Source organism: Colobus angolensis, unplaced genomic scaffold (assembly GCF_000951035.1).
Source record: "Colobus angolensis palliatus isolate OR3802 unplaced genomic scaffold, Cang.pa_1.0 Scaffold237, whole genome shotgun sequence".
Classification (NCBI taxonomy): domain Eukaryota; kingdom Metazoa; phylum Chordata; class Mammalia; order Primates; family Cercopithecidae; genus Colobus; species Colobus angolensis.
This window is the reverse complement of record NW_012115566.1, coordinates 2,688,750-2,705,199: the sequence shown is the minus strand read 5'-3', so window position 1 is coordinate 2,705,199 and position 16,450 is coordinate 2,688,750. Positions and strand designations below refer to the sequence as shown.

At 41.2% G+C, this 16,450-nt stretch overlaps 1 long non-coding RNA gene across 1 annotated transcript; it reads right to left on the bottom strand.

Annotated features, from left to right (window-relative positions):
• Positions 1 to 3,684: 3,684 nt before the first annotated feature.
• Positions 3,685 to 11,695, bottom strand: LOC105513900. The gene is made up of 3 exons (XR_001002097.1): positions 11,614 to 11,695; positions 6,581 to 6,688; positions 3,685 to 3,782 (listed from the first exon to the last, which is right to left on the bottom strand). It is a non-coding gene; the product is annotated as an uncharacterized LOC105513900 (long non-coding RNA).
• Positions 11,696 to 16,450: the final 4,755 nt, after the last annotated feature.

Below are 16,450 nucleotides of genomic sequence, written 5' to 3'. Positions count from 1 at the left end.
TCTCCCATATTCACTATATTTACAAGGGTTTTTTTCCATCATACTTTCTTTGTATAATTAAATCTGAGTTTTGTTTGTGTGTCTTTCAACATATACCATATTTATGACAATTCTCTTCTATAGGATCTCTCTGCTCTGTAACAAGTATTGATCTTATAGTAAAAATTCTCACAAATTCATTAGATTCTACATCTCTTTCTCTGGTAGGAATTTTTGTGCAGGTAGCTATCTCTTGCCCTAGATTATTCCCCTTGTTTAGCTGCTGATTCTTAAACTGGCCTCTAGATTTCCAGATTTCTTCTGGTATAGACTTTCTCTTCACAAGTTCTTCCATCTCTAATCCTTGAGATTAATCTTCTTTTGAAATGTCCTGCATCAAGAGTAGAGCTCTTGATGTCTTGGCCCCAGGTTCAAGCTTCCCATCTAAAAGACATAAAAATATGACTCTACTATGTGCCAAATGTTGGGAGAAAAGAAGCTGGTATAGTAGGAATGGAATAATGAAATTGCAGATACTGAGAACATAAAATACTGGGACTATAAATACTGGGACTATAAGATAGTAATCGAGGGAGGAGTGAGAAGGAAATACTAGTGGTGTGAAAATGTCTGATACAGGGAATGAAGCAAACATTCTGTCAGGTGAGAAGAATGATTAGGGAAAAAACTAAACAGTGAATATTAGAAAAGAGAAACAACAATCAGGGATTAAGAAATGAAAACTGTTATCAGAGAGAAATGGTCTTTCAGAAATTATCCTATGAGAAAACTACTTACTTAGCATTGAAACTATTATCTTAAAAAAATACTAACAGCTTTATATTTTCAATAAGCTTTTATATTAGATTTTTTAGTACTTGTACAAAGTAATATTTTTCGTTAATTTTTCTTCGTCAAGTAAATGCTAATGTTATTGCTTTACACTTAGTATAAAAAGAGCATAAACTCTAGGTTTAAGGACAAAGGAAAGAATGAAAAGGGGGAAATTTACTCTTTTGAAATGAAAAAATAATTATTAGGACTTTCTAATAACAAATCTACATTATTTTTCACTTTCAGTCATGGATAAAGAGGCAAGTAACATAAAGCATAGGGAAAAAAGGATAGCTCTTCTTTTTATACATCAGCATATTAAAAAGTGGTTCTTCAGTCTGGATTCATACTTCAGAGATAGTTAATATACTAATATGATGACTGAAAATTGTTTGTAAGGTCATGATTTATAATGGGTTCCATTGCAGGATGACTGGGAAGGGACCTGGCTGATTTATTAGAGGATGCCCAAATAGTGGCACCTACAGTTCTTTTATCTTAGGTTGGTTAATTGCCCCAGAATGGATCACTTTAACCTTCTACCTGAAACGGGGTAGGATGTAGAAATCAAGTAGAAGGAAAAATTGAGGTGAGAGTCTCTCCATTCAATATGTAGATTTTTACTAAACCACCTGTTTTCAATGTGTCCCCTAGAGTCTGGCTTATATTACACATAAAAATTAATGATTTTATTAGCTGCACTCCTAACATCCAACACTCATTTCTCATTTTAACTCTAATTTATTTATTATCACTCTGGTCTATAAAAAAAAAAGAAAAGCAAAAACAAAAATAATAACAACAAACAATACTTTATTATTGCTTCTCCTGTGCAAAAAGCCCTTTCTTCCTTCTTTTGCCCATCTAATTCTTGACACTACTTTGGAGTGCCACTCAAATGACACTAGTTTCATAACATTCCTTACTCTCCAGTTTCCCTGATTTCCTACAACTTACTATTTTAACTTCTAATTTTAGCACTTAATAGCAGTGCTGTACATTGTTTATCTATTTTCTCCTGTCTGCACATTGTTGTCTTCAGAGTTATCATTTCACGTCTTAGAAAAAAGGGAAAGAACTTTGTGAAGTTTTTGGTTTATAGCCAATATTAATTGAGTTTATGCTAGGCTGATTCACAATATCAACATATCAAATCTTTAAAGAAAACCACACCAAGCAGAGGCAATAGCAAGTGTGCAGGCACCATCATGACAGGGGGAATGGGGAGGAAGAGAGATTGAAAGAAGGCCACTGTGAATAGAGCAAAGAAGGTATACATGAAGAACAGGGGAAGAACTGAGACTGAAAATTAGAGGCCAGTCACATGAGGCTCACAGGCCATGCAAGAAGTGTGGCATCTTTATCCTGACAGCATTAGGAAGCCATTTAAGAGTCGTAAGCAAAAAGGTGACAAATTCAAATTTGAGAGCTGCAAAAGACACTTCCGGCAGTAGGTGGAATAAGTAGAAGTAGAACGGCCAAAATGGACATGGAAAAATATTTGTGTGGATGCTCCAGGAATCTAGGCAAGAAATGATGAGGACACGGATTAAAAATAAAGTGAGTAAAGACAGAAAGAAGTGATAGATTTGAAAATATTTAGGAAATAAATTTGACAAGGTTTGATGGCAAACTGAAAACGCAGATGAAGGGTAAGGGATTATAAAGGTGAATTTCTGGACTCTGGCTAGAGTGGCTAAATGGATGGAATGCCACTGTGGATTTTGTTTGATTAATGCAGAAATAATTAAGAAAGTTCTGGATGAAGGGAAATCATACCAGACAGAAATTCTGATTCCCAAAAAGGAATACAGAGCATTTAGAAATAATTGGGCAAATTAAAATTTGTTTTTAAAAGTTTGCTTTTATCTCTTTTTTTTCTCTTTTTCTCTTTTGAGACAGAGTTTTCTCAAAACCTGCACTGGCTGGAGTGCAGTGGCACAATCAGCTCACTGCAACCTCTGACCCTGGGTTCAAGTGATCCTCCCACCTCAGCCACCCAAGTAGCTGGGAACACAGGCATGCACCACCAGGCCTAGGTATTTTTTTTTTTAAGTTTTAGTAGAGACAGGGTTTCATCATGTTGGCTAGGCTGGTCTTGAATTCCTGAATTCAAGCCATCCACCTGCCTTGGTCTCCCAAAGTCCTGGGATTACAGATGTGAGCCACCACACCTGGCTGCTTTTGTCTTTATTTCTTTATAATATATATAACTATTTAAAGAAAAAAATAACATTTTCTTGAACAACTTATAACATATGTAGATGTACTACAAAGAACAACAAGCAGAACAAAAAGAACGAGGCATCATAATTGAACACATATCGTTGTAAGGCTTCCACATTTTTTGTGAAGTGACACATTAAATGTAGGAAGATTGTGAAGAAGTAATGATATATATTGTAATCCCTAGAGCAACTACTAAAAACATAGTTTAAAAGTCTGTAAGAAAATTCAAGATTTTTAAGAGAAAACCTTAAAATTCAGCCAGATGAAGATTAAAATTAATATAGCAAACTAAGTTTTCCACAGAAGTGTTAGGGATTGCCAAGATTATCGAGGGGGCATTGTGAGGTTGGAGATCAAAAACTTAATTGTTTTAAGTCATTCAACACTTATTCAACACAAGTTTAATGAGTACTATATGCTAAATACTCTAGGCACAGGTGATTTAACGTGAAAGAGACTAAAAAACAAAACAAAAAGAAAAGAAAAACTCTGCCTACATAGAGCATACTCCATAGTAAGAAAGACAAACAATAGACTCGCTACATAAATACATTGTATATTATGTATTAGTCTGTTGCTGCATTGCTATAAAGAACTACCCGAGACCAGGTAATTTATAAAGAAAATAAGTTTAATTGACTCACCATTCCACAGGCTGCACAGGAAGCACACCTGGGGAGGCCTCAGGAAACTTACAATCATGATGGAAGGTGAAGGGGAAGCAGGCACGCCTTACATGGCTGGAGAAGGAGGAAAAGAGAGAGAGAGGGAAGGTGCCACACACTTTTAAACAACCAGATCTCGTGAGAACCCACTTATTATCAAAAGAACAGCAAGGGGGATGTCTGCCCCCATGATCCAGCACCTCCCATCAGGCCTCTCCTCCAACACTGGGGATTATAATTCAATATGAAAGTTGGCGGGGCGGGAACTCTACCCTCCCAGGAACAGCTGCAGCTGCCCAGCTGTGGCTGCGGACCTGGGCATCCCTGTGCTCTTGTGGGTCCTGGAAGCCCTGTCCCCGATAAGCTCCAAAGTGCCTGCTCCTGCTGCTTGGCATCTCCCTGGTCCTGGCATCCACTCTGATTTTACAGCAAAGTTGAGGCTGAGCCTGGGCACAGTCACAACCTGACCAGGTGTGCACATGCTCAGAGCAGCGCTGACATGCCAGCCCCTGCCACCTTGCCCCCCTCTGGACTTTGAGCACTGAAAAGCATGGGAAGGAGCCTGAAGCCGGGTTGAGGGTGGCTCAGTGTGGGCCTTCAGGCCCAGCATGAACAGCCTGGGCACCATGGAGGACATGATTGATGGTGACAGGAGGCAGACAGGCTCCTGGGTGGAAAGGGGTGGGTCCCCAGTGAAGCCCCACTTTCTTTTTTTTTTTTTTTTTTGAGACAGAGTCTCGCTCTGTCGCCCAAGCTGGAGTGCAGTGGCCAGATCTCAGCTCACTGCAAGCTCCGCCTCCCGGGTTCACGCCATTCTCCTGCCTCAGCCTACCGAGTAGCTGGGACTACAGGCGCCCGCCACCTCGCCCGGCTAGTTTTTTGTATTTTTTAGTAGAGACGGGGTTTCACCGTGTTAGCCAGGGTGGTCTCGATCTCCTGACCTTTGGGAGGCCGCCCGCCTCGGCCTCCCAAAGTGCTGGGATTACAGGCTTGAGCCACCGCGCCCGGCCAGAAGCCCCACTTTCAAGTCAGGGATGGCCTAAAGCATGGGGGCTGGGCTGTCAGTTCTGGGTGCAGTCCACAGCCTGGCAGGGAGTGAGAACTTTTGGTGCTTTTTCCAGCCACCTATGATCACCCATGGACCAACTGGCATGCACTTCCTCCCTTCTGAGCTCATATAAACCTTCAAACAGACATTGGGAGGACCTGCCTGCGGAAAGGAGCTACCCACTGCAGGTCTCCTCTCTGCTGACAGCTGGATACTCATCGAGACAACCTGTCTGCGGAAAGAAGCCACCCACTTTGGGTCTCCTGAGAGCTGTTCTGTCACTCAATGAAGCTCCTCTCCCACTTCTTCACCCTCCAGTTGTCCAGATACCTCATTCTTCCTGAATACAGACCAAGCATGGGCCAAAAACTTGGGACCTGCCAAATGGAAGGACTGAAAAAGCTGTAACACAAACAGAGTTGAAACATGCCTCCCTGCTTGCCACGTTGTGGGCAATGAGAAGAAGAGCTGCAGCCCTTAAGTGAGCCTAAATCTAGAGGCTTCCTGAGCCAGCGCTATGACACCCTCTTTGAGGCTCTGTGGCTCCTGGCATCTCCAAGCTTCCAGAAGTCATTGCATTCCCCTTGTCTAGACATGGGTGCCCACAGTGGAGGTACTTCCACTGCATGCGGTACATCTGTTCCAGCTGCAGCCTTGCACGGAGCTGCCTGCCCCACCGCAGCAGACAGCATGTTTGGTTGTGCTCACTGGCCAGACCCCCTGCTCACTTGCCCACATACCCCTGGTAGGTGTGGGATCTGAGACAGTAGTGTGAGCTGAGCACAGCCTGCCAGGCTGAGTAGGTGGAACAAGCCCAGTGGTAAGACCAATACTCACTCAGGCAGAAGGAGCTGCCGACCACAGAGGTTTCTGGCTGGCAAAGCAATATCCCAAGGATCCCATGACATTTTCAACTTGCCTTATATGCCTTAACATAATCTATTTACAATGCTAACTCACCCCAATTAGTTTCCCACCCATGTCCTCTCCACAGCACACTGGTGGCTCTTCCAAAGTACTTTATTCCTCTTAGATATTCTAGATTGTCTTAACTGGAGTTACTTTCAATTCCTTTCTCTTTCATCCCCTAAATCTAAACTAAAACATTACTGTTCCTTGCCGAAACAAGCTGTGTCATGGCATTTTTTTTTCAAAAGTTTCTAATAATTCACAATCAACTCTATGACAAAGTCAAACCCTTAGTCCTATTTAGCACAGCAAATTTCACCCTTAACATTTTTAACATAAGGCTACTACCCATTGCCCCATAGAAAACACAGTCTCTTCTACCTCTAAGACTTGTCTTATATTTTCTCCCCTTAAAATCCCTCAGTTCTCCTTTGACCAAATTGCAGCTATATTTCAGTGCACACCAAAATCCCACCCCTTCATAAAATCCTCCAAATCACACTCTCCTTCTCTGAATTCCTATGGGATGTTTTCTCTTTACCACTTAAAATGGATGTGTGTGTTTCCTTGAATTCTTCCTTAACTCCTTGGTTAGAAAAGGCTGCTGAAGAACTGAATACCACAGACAATGCCTAATTGAGAACCTACCTGCTATGCTAGTTGCCAAATGCTAGTTACTAAATGCTATGCTAGTTACCAGAAACAAACAAACAAACAAAAACAAAAACATTATGGGAAGGCAGGTAGCAATAGACAACCAATCTTTTAAAATTCATGATCAAAGAGAATAGGCCTTGCTTCCTAGAAAATAAAATATCTGGAATTCAAGTCACTGAATTGAAGTTTTTTGGGCCCCAAACCACCAGAATGAAAGTAGAAAATGTAAGATACTTCAGGAAATGAAAATATAACTCACCCTGAATCCAGCCATCAAGGGCCTAGCAGTCATTCTCTCTTCTTCTGGGCTCTTCTCTTGAAGAAGGGCAGAGTCTTGAGACAGTGGCTCTGAGGGAAGAGAGAGGAGCTATGAAGAAGTCAGCTTGTGTCTACAGCTACCACTTGATATTCTAGAATTACACTCTTCAATATGGTAGCCATTCCCCACATGCAGCTGTTTAAAATTAAATAAAAGACTTAATTATTCAATTGCAATAGTCACATTTCAGTGCTCAATAGCTAATGTGGTTAGTGGCTACTGTACTGAGCAATGTATACATCAAAAATATCCACAAAAGTTCCACTGCATAGCACTGGTCTAGATATCCACATATGTGTATGTTTTTGAAGTCATACCAACTGAATCTTCAGCTCCAGGAAGTAAAGGCAACCAGACATTCCTTGCCACCTCATGACTACAGAAAGGCCACAGGCATTGCATTCTTAATAGTTTGAATGTTTGTCTTCCCAAACTTCTTGTTGAAATTCAATTCCCAGTGTTGGAGGTGGGGCCTAATGGGAAGGTTTGGATCATGGCAGCGAGTGAATCCCTCATGAACAGCTTGGTACTATCCCCATAACAAGGAATGGGTTCTCACTCTATTCGTTCCTGCAAGAGCTGATTTTTTTTTGTTTTTTTTTTTTGAGATGGAGTCTCGCTCTGTCGTCAGGTTAGAGTGCAGTAGCACAATCTTGGCTCACTACAACCTCCGCCTCCTGGGATCAAGTGATTCTCCTGCCTCAGCCTCTCGAGTAGCTGGGACTACAGGTGCCCACCACCACTCCCCGCTAATTTTTGTATTTTTAGTAGAGACGGGTTTCACTATGTTGGCCAGGATAGTCTCAATCTCTTGACCTCATGATCTGTTCACCTTGGCCTCCCAAAGTGCTGGCATTACAGGCGTGAGTCACTGTACCAGGCTAGAGCCAGTTGTTAAAAAGAGGCTGGTCCCTCTCCCCACTCTCTCTTTCTTCTTCTCTTGCCATGTAATCTCTGCACATGCCAGCTCTCTTTCACCCTCCACCATGAATGGAAGCAACTTGAAGCTGTCACCAGAAGTAGATGTTGGAGCCATTCTTTTTATATAATCTACAGAACTATGACCCAAATAAGCCTCTTTTCTTTCTAAATTAACCAACTTAGGTATTCCTTTACAGCAGTAGAAGCAGTCTAAGACACCATCCATGGTTTAAGTAGGTTCCAGATAACAAGAGCAGTTACCTAGACGCTACCATAGCATTTACTACCTGTTTTGAAATTATCTTTTGGAGTATCTTTTGCCATCCCCACCACTACACATGAATCAAGATTTTCCCATATTTATATTCCTAATAACAAAACTGTGCCTGGCATATATATGGTAAGTCTTGATATGTTTGGTGAAATGAATAGGCTAAAATTTGTGTCAAATTCACAATTTAGATTTTTAACATATTGAATTCTCACATTCATTCAGCTCTGTAATAAGGACTCTTATAGGCACTGGGGATGCAACAAGTATAAGACAATAATTTCCGATGAGAGGGGCAGCAAAAAAAAAAAAAAAAAAAAAAAAAAGCAAAACTAAACCAAACTATACAAGCATATATAAACTCAAGTAGTGATGAACATATTCCCAAAAAAGTAGAATAAAAGGATAAACAAGGCCTTTATTTTAGATGACATGGCCAGGGAAAACTTTTCTGAGAAGGAAACATTTTTATTGGACTTGTGAAAAAAGAGTAAGCCATAAAGATATCTGTGGGCAGACTGAGAAAACAGCAAGTGCAAACTCTGCAAACAAAATCTTGAGGTTGGAATATCCTTGTCATGATCTAAGAACAAGGAGGCCAATGTAAGCTAACAGAGCGTAAAAATGAGGAATTTATCATTAAGTGTTATAAAATAATGCTGTCGCCCTTGGTGTTTCAAGTATATAGGAGAAATTGCTTGGCAAATCCTCTCAACATAAGGCATACTGCCCATATTATCAGAGGCAGTGTTGGTTAATGGAATAAACACTCCACTGGGATTGAAGAACCCTGGATTCTAATATCTGAGTTAGTAAAATGCTGTACAGCATTAAGCAAGTCACTAACTTCCTTCACTCTTTGTTGGTAACAAAACAATAGGGATAAGAGTATCTATTCCTCTTGTTTTGTAGAACTTTGTAGGGAATAAGCAAGATGTAAGATTTGAAAAAGACCCTCTGAATTTAAACATTTGAAAGAAGAGGTTTAGGACATTGCTTCTCAAACTATGGTCCGTAGATCAGCAGCAACAGCATCACCTGGGAACTTGCCAGAAATGCAAATGAGTAGGCCCAACCCCAGACCTACTGAATCAGAAACTCTGGTGGTGAGTTTAGCGATGTGTTTAACAAATCCTCCAGGTGACTCTGATGCGAGTTAAGAAGCACGAGTTTATAAGAAAATGAAATTGTTAAAACCAGCTCCTGAAAGACCCAAGCAATGGAGAATGTCCTCTTGGAGGTTCAGAATGTTATTGCTTGCAGCTGCCATGAGCTAGTTATTTTATTTTTTATTTTTATTTATTTATTTTTTGAGACGGAGTCTCGCTCTGTCGCCCAGGATGGAGTGCAATGGCGCCATCTTCCGCTCACTGCAAGCTCTGCCTCCCGGGTTCACGCCATTCTCCTGCCTCAGCCTCCCCAGTAGCTGGGACTACAAGTGCCCACCACCACGTCTGGCTAATTTTTTTGTATGTATTTTTAGTAGAGACAGGGTTTCACCGTGTTAGCCAGGACGGTCTCGATCTCCTGAAATCGTGATCCGCTCGCCTTGGCCTCCCAAAGTGCTAGAATTACAGGCATGAGCCATCGCGCCGGGCCATAAGCTAGTTCTAGTTATTATATTGAATGTTTCATATAAACCAGAGGAACTCAACAGACAGGACCTGGTCCTTACATTGAGTGGAGGAAATAACTACTGGCATTTAATTTGTAGGAGTCAGGGATCCCAGATGTCCTTCAGCACAGGACAATCCCAGACGATTTTTTAAACTTTTGCAGGACATTCAGATGGGTAAAAATTCTATTGATAATTATCGGAGCCTAGAACCTAACTCTTTTTTCACGTACAACCACAGAGTCTTTTTCATTTCTTCTTTTTTTTCCAGTGCTAATATATGATGATCTTCTATAAGGACAACTATGGTCTAAATCAAGGTACTTTGTTCTGAATTTTACTGAGATTCGATCATTTTATCAGCCTGAGTTGCAGTGTGTTCTCTTTCATTTCTCCTTTATTGTTAGAGTTAGGGCATCATATAGCTTTAAAATATGTAGGTTAGGCTTATTGCCAAGTTAATGAATTTTTATTTCTGGATAGAAATGGGGGCATTACAAAATATCTGTTATACAAAGAGCCTGCTTGGTCTGAAAGAGTTGCAAACTACTGAGATATGTTGGGTCATTTAACCTCACAACAATTTAACTATGAAAATTAAAACCCCCCAAAAGGTTAGATAACTTGTCCAAGGTTACCACAGAGCCAATAAGTTTCAAAGCCAGAATTCAAATTCAGACCTGTTTGGATTCAAAATCCAGGCTCAAGAAAAATGTATGTTCACACAAAAACCTGTAGGTGAACATTTACAGCAGCATCATTCATAATTATTAAAATCTGGAAATGATACAAATGTCCTTCAAAAGGTGAGATTTTTTTTAAAAAAACGGATACATCTATATACAATATTATTTAGCAATAACAATATTCAGCAAAAAATAAGAAAGTGACAATAATGTGGCCACCTTAAAGGCTTTATACTGAGGGACAGAAGCCAGTGTGAAAATGTTACACACCGTTTTATTCCACTTATATGGCACTCTGGAAAACACAAAACTATAGAGATGGAGAACAATTAGTGGCTGCCGGGGCTAAGGGTGGGGAAAGGGTGTAAATAGAAAGGGGTAGCACAAGGAAGTTTTCTGGAGTGAATGAAACAGCTCTGTATCCTCTGGTGGTAGTTACCCGAATCTAAACATGTTCTAGAACAGTATGCCTCCCCCATGTCAATTTTATTGTATGATAATTTTAAAATTAATTAACCAAACCAGGCTGTTTCCATTGTACTTTGACAGATAAAAGGCTGGCGTGGGGAAAGGGGTGCGTACATTTGAAGTGACCCAGAGAGGGATTTTGGTCGTCTTCATACAGCCCCTACTCCACAAGCGTGAAATTTCGCTTTCTTCTCAATTTCTCACACGAAAACTCGTGCGTGTGTGTTTTCCTCGGCCTTCACGTGAGGAAAGGGAAAGCTCTCTTTCCTCAAATCAGTTCCCAGAACACACTCGCTCTTGAGCTATTTCTTACTTCTCTTCAGGCAAAGTCGTAGCCTCCACCTTACCTGCTCCAGCCACTGTGACATCACGCAGGTTCCGTTCCTTGCACTACCACTGGTCATATTTCCTTAGTGACCCTCGGCCTCTTCTGGGAGAGTCCCTGGTCCCAGTCAGCGGGAGCGGCTTCTCCGGTCTGTGGCTCTCCGGGAGTTCGCCTCGTCCCTCCGTCTCAGGCAACCACCTATTTCTGACCTCTGGAGGCCGGGCTGAGCCCGGAATTTTATAATCAGCGCCCGCTGGCCGTCGTCACCCTCTGAATAATTCCTCGCAAAACTCCCGGGGACCCTTCTTAGTGTCAGTTGCCACAGTCGCCGCCGCTCCTGCGCCTAGAAACCTTCCACGACCCTCAACCCCACACGGCCCAGAGCTGGCTCGGGTTCCCGCAGGATACACTGCACGCCCAGTGGCCTGGAGAGCGCGTCCCGGGCTCCCCTATGCCTTTCGGAATAAGCGACAAGCGTAGGTATAAAAGTGAGCCTCCACTCCCACCTCTCCAGTGCTCCCCACCCGCTCCTTCTGGCTGCTTTCTTCTGAAAGAGCAAGGCACCCCTGGAAGTTTCAGGCTCCTCCACAGGCGAGTGCCGACCCACCTATCAGGTAAGAGGTGCAACTGACACTCAGCACCCGGAGGAGCGCGCTGACAAAGTGTTTACCTGTCCGAATGAAGTACCTTGCCTGTTTGTGGGCCGGCTGGCTCTTGCAGGCAGAATACATTTCCCAGTGCTGTCTGCGGCTGGAGAGATTTAGGGTTTGGGGCGTGGCTAGCACAGGCCTGAGATCCTAATTGGGAGGAGTAGGCATGGCGGCTGGAGAGTCTGATCTATGTGACACTTCCACTGTGACTAGGGTATAACTTGAATAATTTGTATGCAGTAAAGTTCCTCTGCATTACATCATTAGCAGCTCTCTAGTAAGCAAAGGACAAAAACAGGTTCTCATTATCTCTTTTTATAACACACAAACATTAAACCACTAATTAAAAATCACAGGGCCCCAGAAAAATCAGACACCTTTACTTTACAATAAAAATAGCTAATTAAGCACACACTGTATGTCAGGCTCTTTTCTAAATACTTTACATGTTTTATTGCATTTGAGAAGGCAAAAATCAGCCCTGCTATTAACCAGACTCAATGACACTGACAGGCTGCTGCAAAGTTAACGTCAAGCAATATTTCTACCAAAATGATACTGTAGCAGCTGTAAAGTGTCATAATTGTTAAAGGTGGAGGGAGTCCAGGTTCTCCGCGTCTTGAACAAAGAACTGAACAAATCGCACAAACAAAGCAAGGAAGAGGCAAAGGGATTTATTGAAAGTGAAAGTACACTCCACAGGGTACCAAGCATAGGAACTCAAAGACACCGGTACAGAAGTTTTGGGAGTTTAAATACCCCCTGGAGGATTCAATTGGTTACTTCGGTAAGCCCTATGTAAATGGAGAGGATGAAGTAAAGTTACAAAGTCATTTATGGTGTAAGCCATATGGAGAGGATATTTCCTGTTATACCTGAAGTGTGAGCCAGCTGTATGTTCCCTGCCTCCAGGCCCTATTTTCCTGCCTCAATAATCACTCTTTTCAAATGTTTATTGTTTCCTTACCAATGGCATGCCCACCTTTGTCTTGCTACTCTCACAAAAAAAAAGATAATCTTGTTTGCTGAAATCATGAGATTGTCAAGAATTTTGCTATTTGAAATGAATGAATTATTATTAACACATTACAGATGAGTAAATAGTCACAGAGAGGTTAAGTTACTCACCCAAGGTCATTCACTTGATTTAACTACAGGAGCACATATTCTTAATTGCTGTAGAAATAGGCCCAAGATGTTATTAAAGTTTCACAACTAGCAAATGGCAAAACTAGGATTAGAATCCCTTTCTATTCCCAGTTCAGTCTTTTCCCTATACTATCTCACTGTGGTATTTTTTGGATTGGGGCATATGTGTGTATGTGCTCTCTAGCTCCTCTGCCTGATCTTGTATACATCTCTGTATTACAAATGACAACATCTCTGGGATCCAGTCTCTTCATACTTAAAATAGAAACTAAATCAGTTTCCATCCATTGATAAGGTGTAATGGCGAGGGCTTGAGGCTGAGGCAGGAGAATCGCTCAAACCCGGGAGGTGGAGGTTGCAGTGAGCCAAGATGGTGCCACTGCACTCCAGCCTGGGCTGCAGAGCAAGACTCTGGGTAGGAAGGAAGGAAGGAAGGAAGGGAGGAAGAGAGGAAGGGAGGAAGGGAGAAAGGGAGGGAGGGAGGACGGGAGGGAGGGAGGAAGGGAGAGAAGGAGGGAGGGAGAAAGGAAGGACACATTCTTGTGAAGTTTGTAAAACTAGGTATTTAGGTGCCTCCTGCTGTCCTTTGATATTATTCCTAAGTGGCTCCTTCCACCCATTGTTATGAAGATTAAATGAGTTAATAATGTAATGTAATGGTTCTGAGAACACAACCTGGCAAGTGACACAAGGAGGATCTAAAGGGAATTGTGAACAACTGAGTCAGATGGAACTGAGAATTAAGTATCTAGAACCTCAGTGCTCCAAAATGAAAAACTGCCATGAGGATTCAAATAAAGCAGGATTGGAAAAATATGAACAATTCAATCTGGAAAATTAAAAATTAGAAAATCACTGTCAAATAAATTAGGCAAGATTAATGAAAGACTAGCAGAAAGCAGAAAGCTCCTGTAGCGTCTGTAGAAACAACAGAGGAGACAATTAACCAGAACTCCCACCACAAGGCAAATTTGATGCAACTTGGTGTTGTCAGTCTCATTAGCCATTTGGTGCTGTGAAAGGAAAATATCTCAGGCCCCCAGTATCACTAAGGAAAACTCAAGCTGGAAACTGCTTAGGGCAAACCTGCCTCCCATTCTCTTCAAAGTCACCCCTCTGCTCACTGAGATAGATGCATATCTAATTTGCCTCCTTTGGAAAGGCTAATTAGAAACTCAAAAAATGTTACTATTTATGTAACACTTATCTGTGACCTGGAAGCTTCCTCCCAGCTTCAAGTCTTCCTGACTTTGCTTCAAGTTGTCTTGCCTTTCCAGATGGAGCCAATGTACTTCTTACATATATTCATTGATGTCTCATGTCTCCCTAAAATGTATAAAACCAAGCTGTGCCCTGACCATCTCGGGCACATGTCGTCAGGATTTCCTGAGACTGTGTCACTGGCACGTCTTCAACCTTGGAAAAAAATCTTTCTAAATTAACTGAGACCTGTCTCAGATTTTTTGGGTTCACAGTGTTTAATCTTAGTCCAAGAAGAAATTCAGTGGTTCCTGTTTGAAGTTCACAACCTTCAATGATGCAGCAAGAGATAGAAAAATATATATACACATATATGTGTGTATAACGTGTATATGTATATTTGTGTGTGTATTTACATATAGAGAGAAAAATAAATGCTGCTGAATTTGGATCTGGATCCTATATATTTACAAACTTCACAAGAATGTGTACGTGTTTTAAAAAAAAATTGCATGATCTGAATAAGAAATTATATAAATTTATTGAATGGTCTATTTACATAACTTGTTTCCAAATATTTTAATTGATGTAGAACTTTAAAGTATACAGGTGGGTTTTAACGAATATATGTGCCTGAGTAAAAACCACCCCTAGTCATCATATAGAACATTTCTTTCTTCCCATAAAATTCCCTGGCACCCCTTTGTAGTCAGTATTCCTGTATGTAACATTTTAGTGATTTCCCATTAAGTATATCAAATAAGAACATTTTTATTAAAAATATATTTGAAGTTGTGCATGGTGGCATGTGCCTATGGTCCCAGCTATTTGGGAGGATCTCTTTAGCCTATGAGTTTGAAGCTGTAGTGAACTATAACTGTGCCACTGTACTCTAGCCTGGGTGACAGAGCATGACTCTGTCCCTAAAAAAAAAAAAAAAGTGTATATTCCTCTCTCTATATGTATATGAATCATAGATTCCACAATGAAAATTTATGTTGTACTTTATTTGAATCCTTGCTGTTGGTATTTGTAACTAACAACTGATTTTGCAAATGAAAACCAGCATTACTGAGCTTTACATACTCAAACTGCTTCACATGCCAGTTGTTACAGCTGTGCTAAAACTATAAGGTCATTAACCCAACAACAGGTGAATTGAAGTTAATTGAAATTTTATTTGTATTTTCCATTTATTGTCACTGTATACTGACCTAAAGAAGTAGAGACAAATAATTTCAGTATATTGTTGCTATGTCTGTTAGTGTGGTGGTATTACAAATTGCAGTGCCATACAATTTGGAGTATACTTTGTTAGAGTTGAACTTATACTGATTAATAGTCACCTAAAACTAAATAGAAATAAATTTAAAGGGAAGAGCAAAGTATTTGTTGTGATGGGAAAGCAGAATAAATCAAGTTTTCCAGTTCCATCATATTTAGGTCATTTCTCTTCCTCCTATGTTATAGGTATCTCAAGGAAACTGATTTATCCTTATCTTACCTTTCAATCTAAAGTCCAATCTTTTAAACTGACATAATCTCACTTAATGTGAATAACTAGCATTAAAAACTCCAGGAGAACCCAGTCATCAGGGAACCCCCCCATACTTTTGTGAGTTTTACCTCCAGGAATTCAGCAAAGTTCTCACAGTGAATATCAGAGAAAATTCCTCTCATGCTTCTAGTAGAGAGAATGAGAAAAGGAACCATTTTGAAATATGCCACAGCATTCTGTACTTCTTAACAAAGTCAGCCTTAAAAAAAAAAAACAAAAAACTATTTAACCAGAGCCTAACCTGCTGGGCTTTTATCAGGGCCTAATAGACTTTGGGAAACAGAAATACCCAACTCCAGTCATCTCTAGCCTCCCACATGGAAGAAGGGAAATACCCAACTCTAGCCCACTCTAGTCATCCTGTCCCATCAAAGGGAGGTAGGGGAAACTGAGAAACGTGTGAGGTTTCCAATCCAGAGATCTAGACTGACCAAAAGACTGAGACCTACTCAAAGAACTATAAATGCTTCCCCTTCCCCTATACCTTGATACCACATTTCTAAAGGCCTAGGGATGGTTGCTTGAGCCCAGGAGTTCAAGACCAGTCTGGGCAACATAGTTAAGATCTTGTCTATACAGAAAAACTAGTCAGGCATGGTGGTATGTGACTGTAGTCCTGGCTACTTAGGAGGCTGATGTGGGACGATTGCTTGACCCAGGAGGTGGAGGGTGCAGTGAGTCATGACCATGCCACTGCACTCCAGCCTAGGTGACAGAGCAAAACTCTGTCTCAAAAATGTTTTAGGCTGGGTGTGGTGGCTCACACCTGTAGTCCCATCACTTTAGGAGGCCAAGACAGGTGGATCACCTGAGGTCAGTGAGACCAGCCTGGCCAACATGGTGAAACCTTGTCTCTACTAAAAATACAAAAATTAGCTGGGCCATGGTGGCGTGCACCTGTAATCCCAGCTACTCAGGAGGCTCAGGTAGAATTGCTTGAATCCAGAAGGCAGAGGTTGCAGTGAGC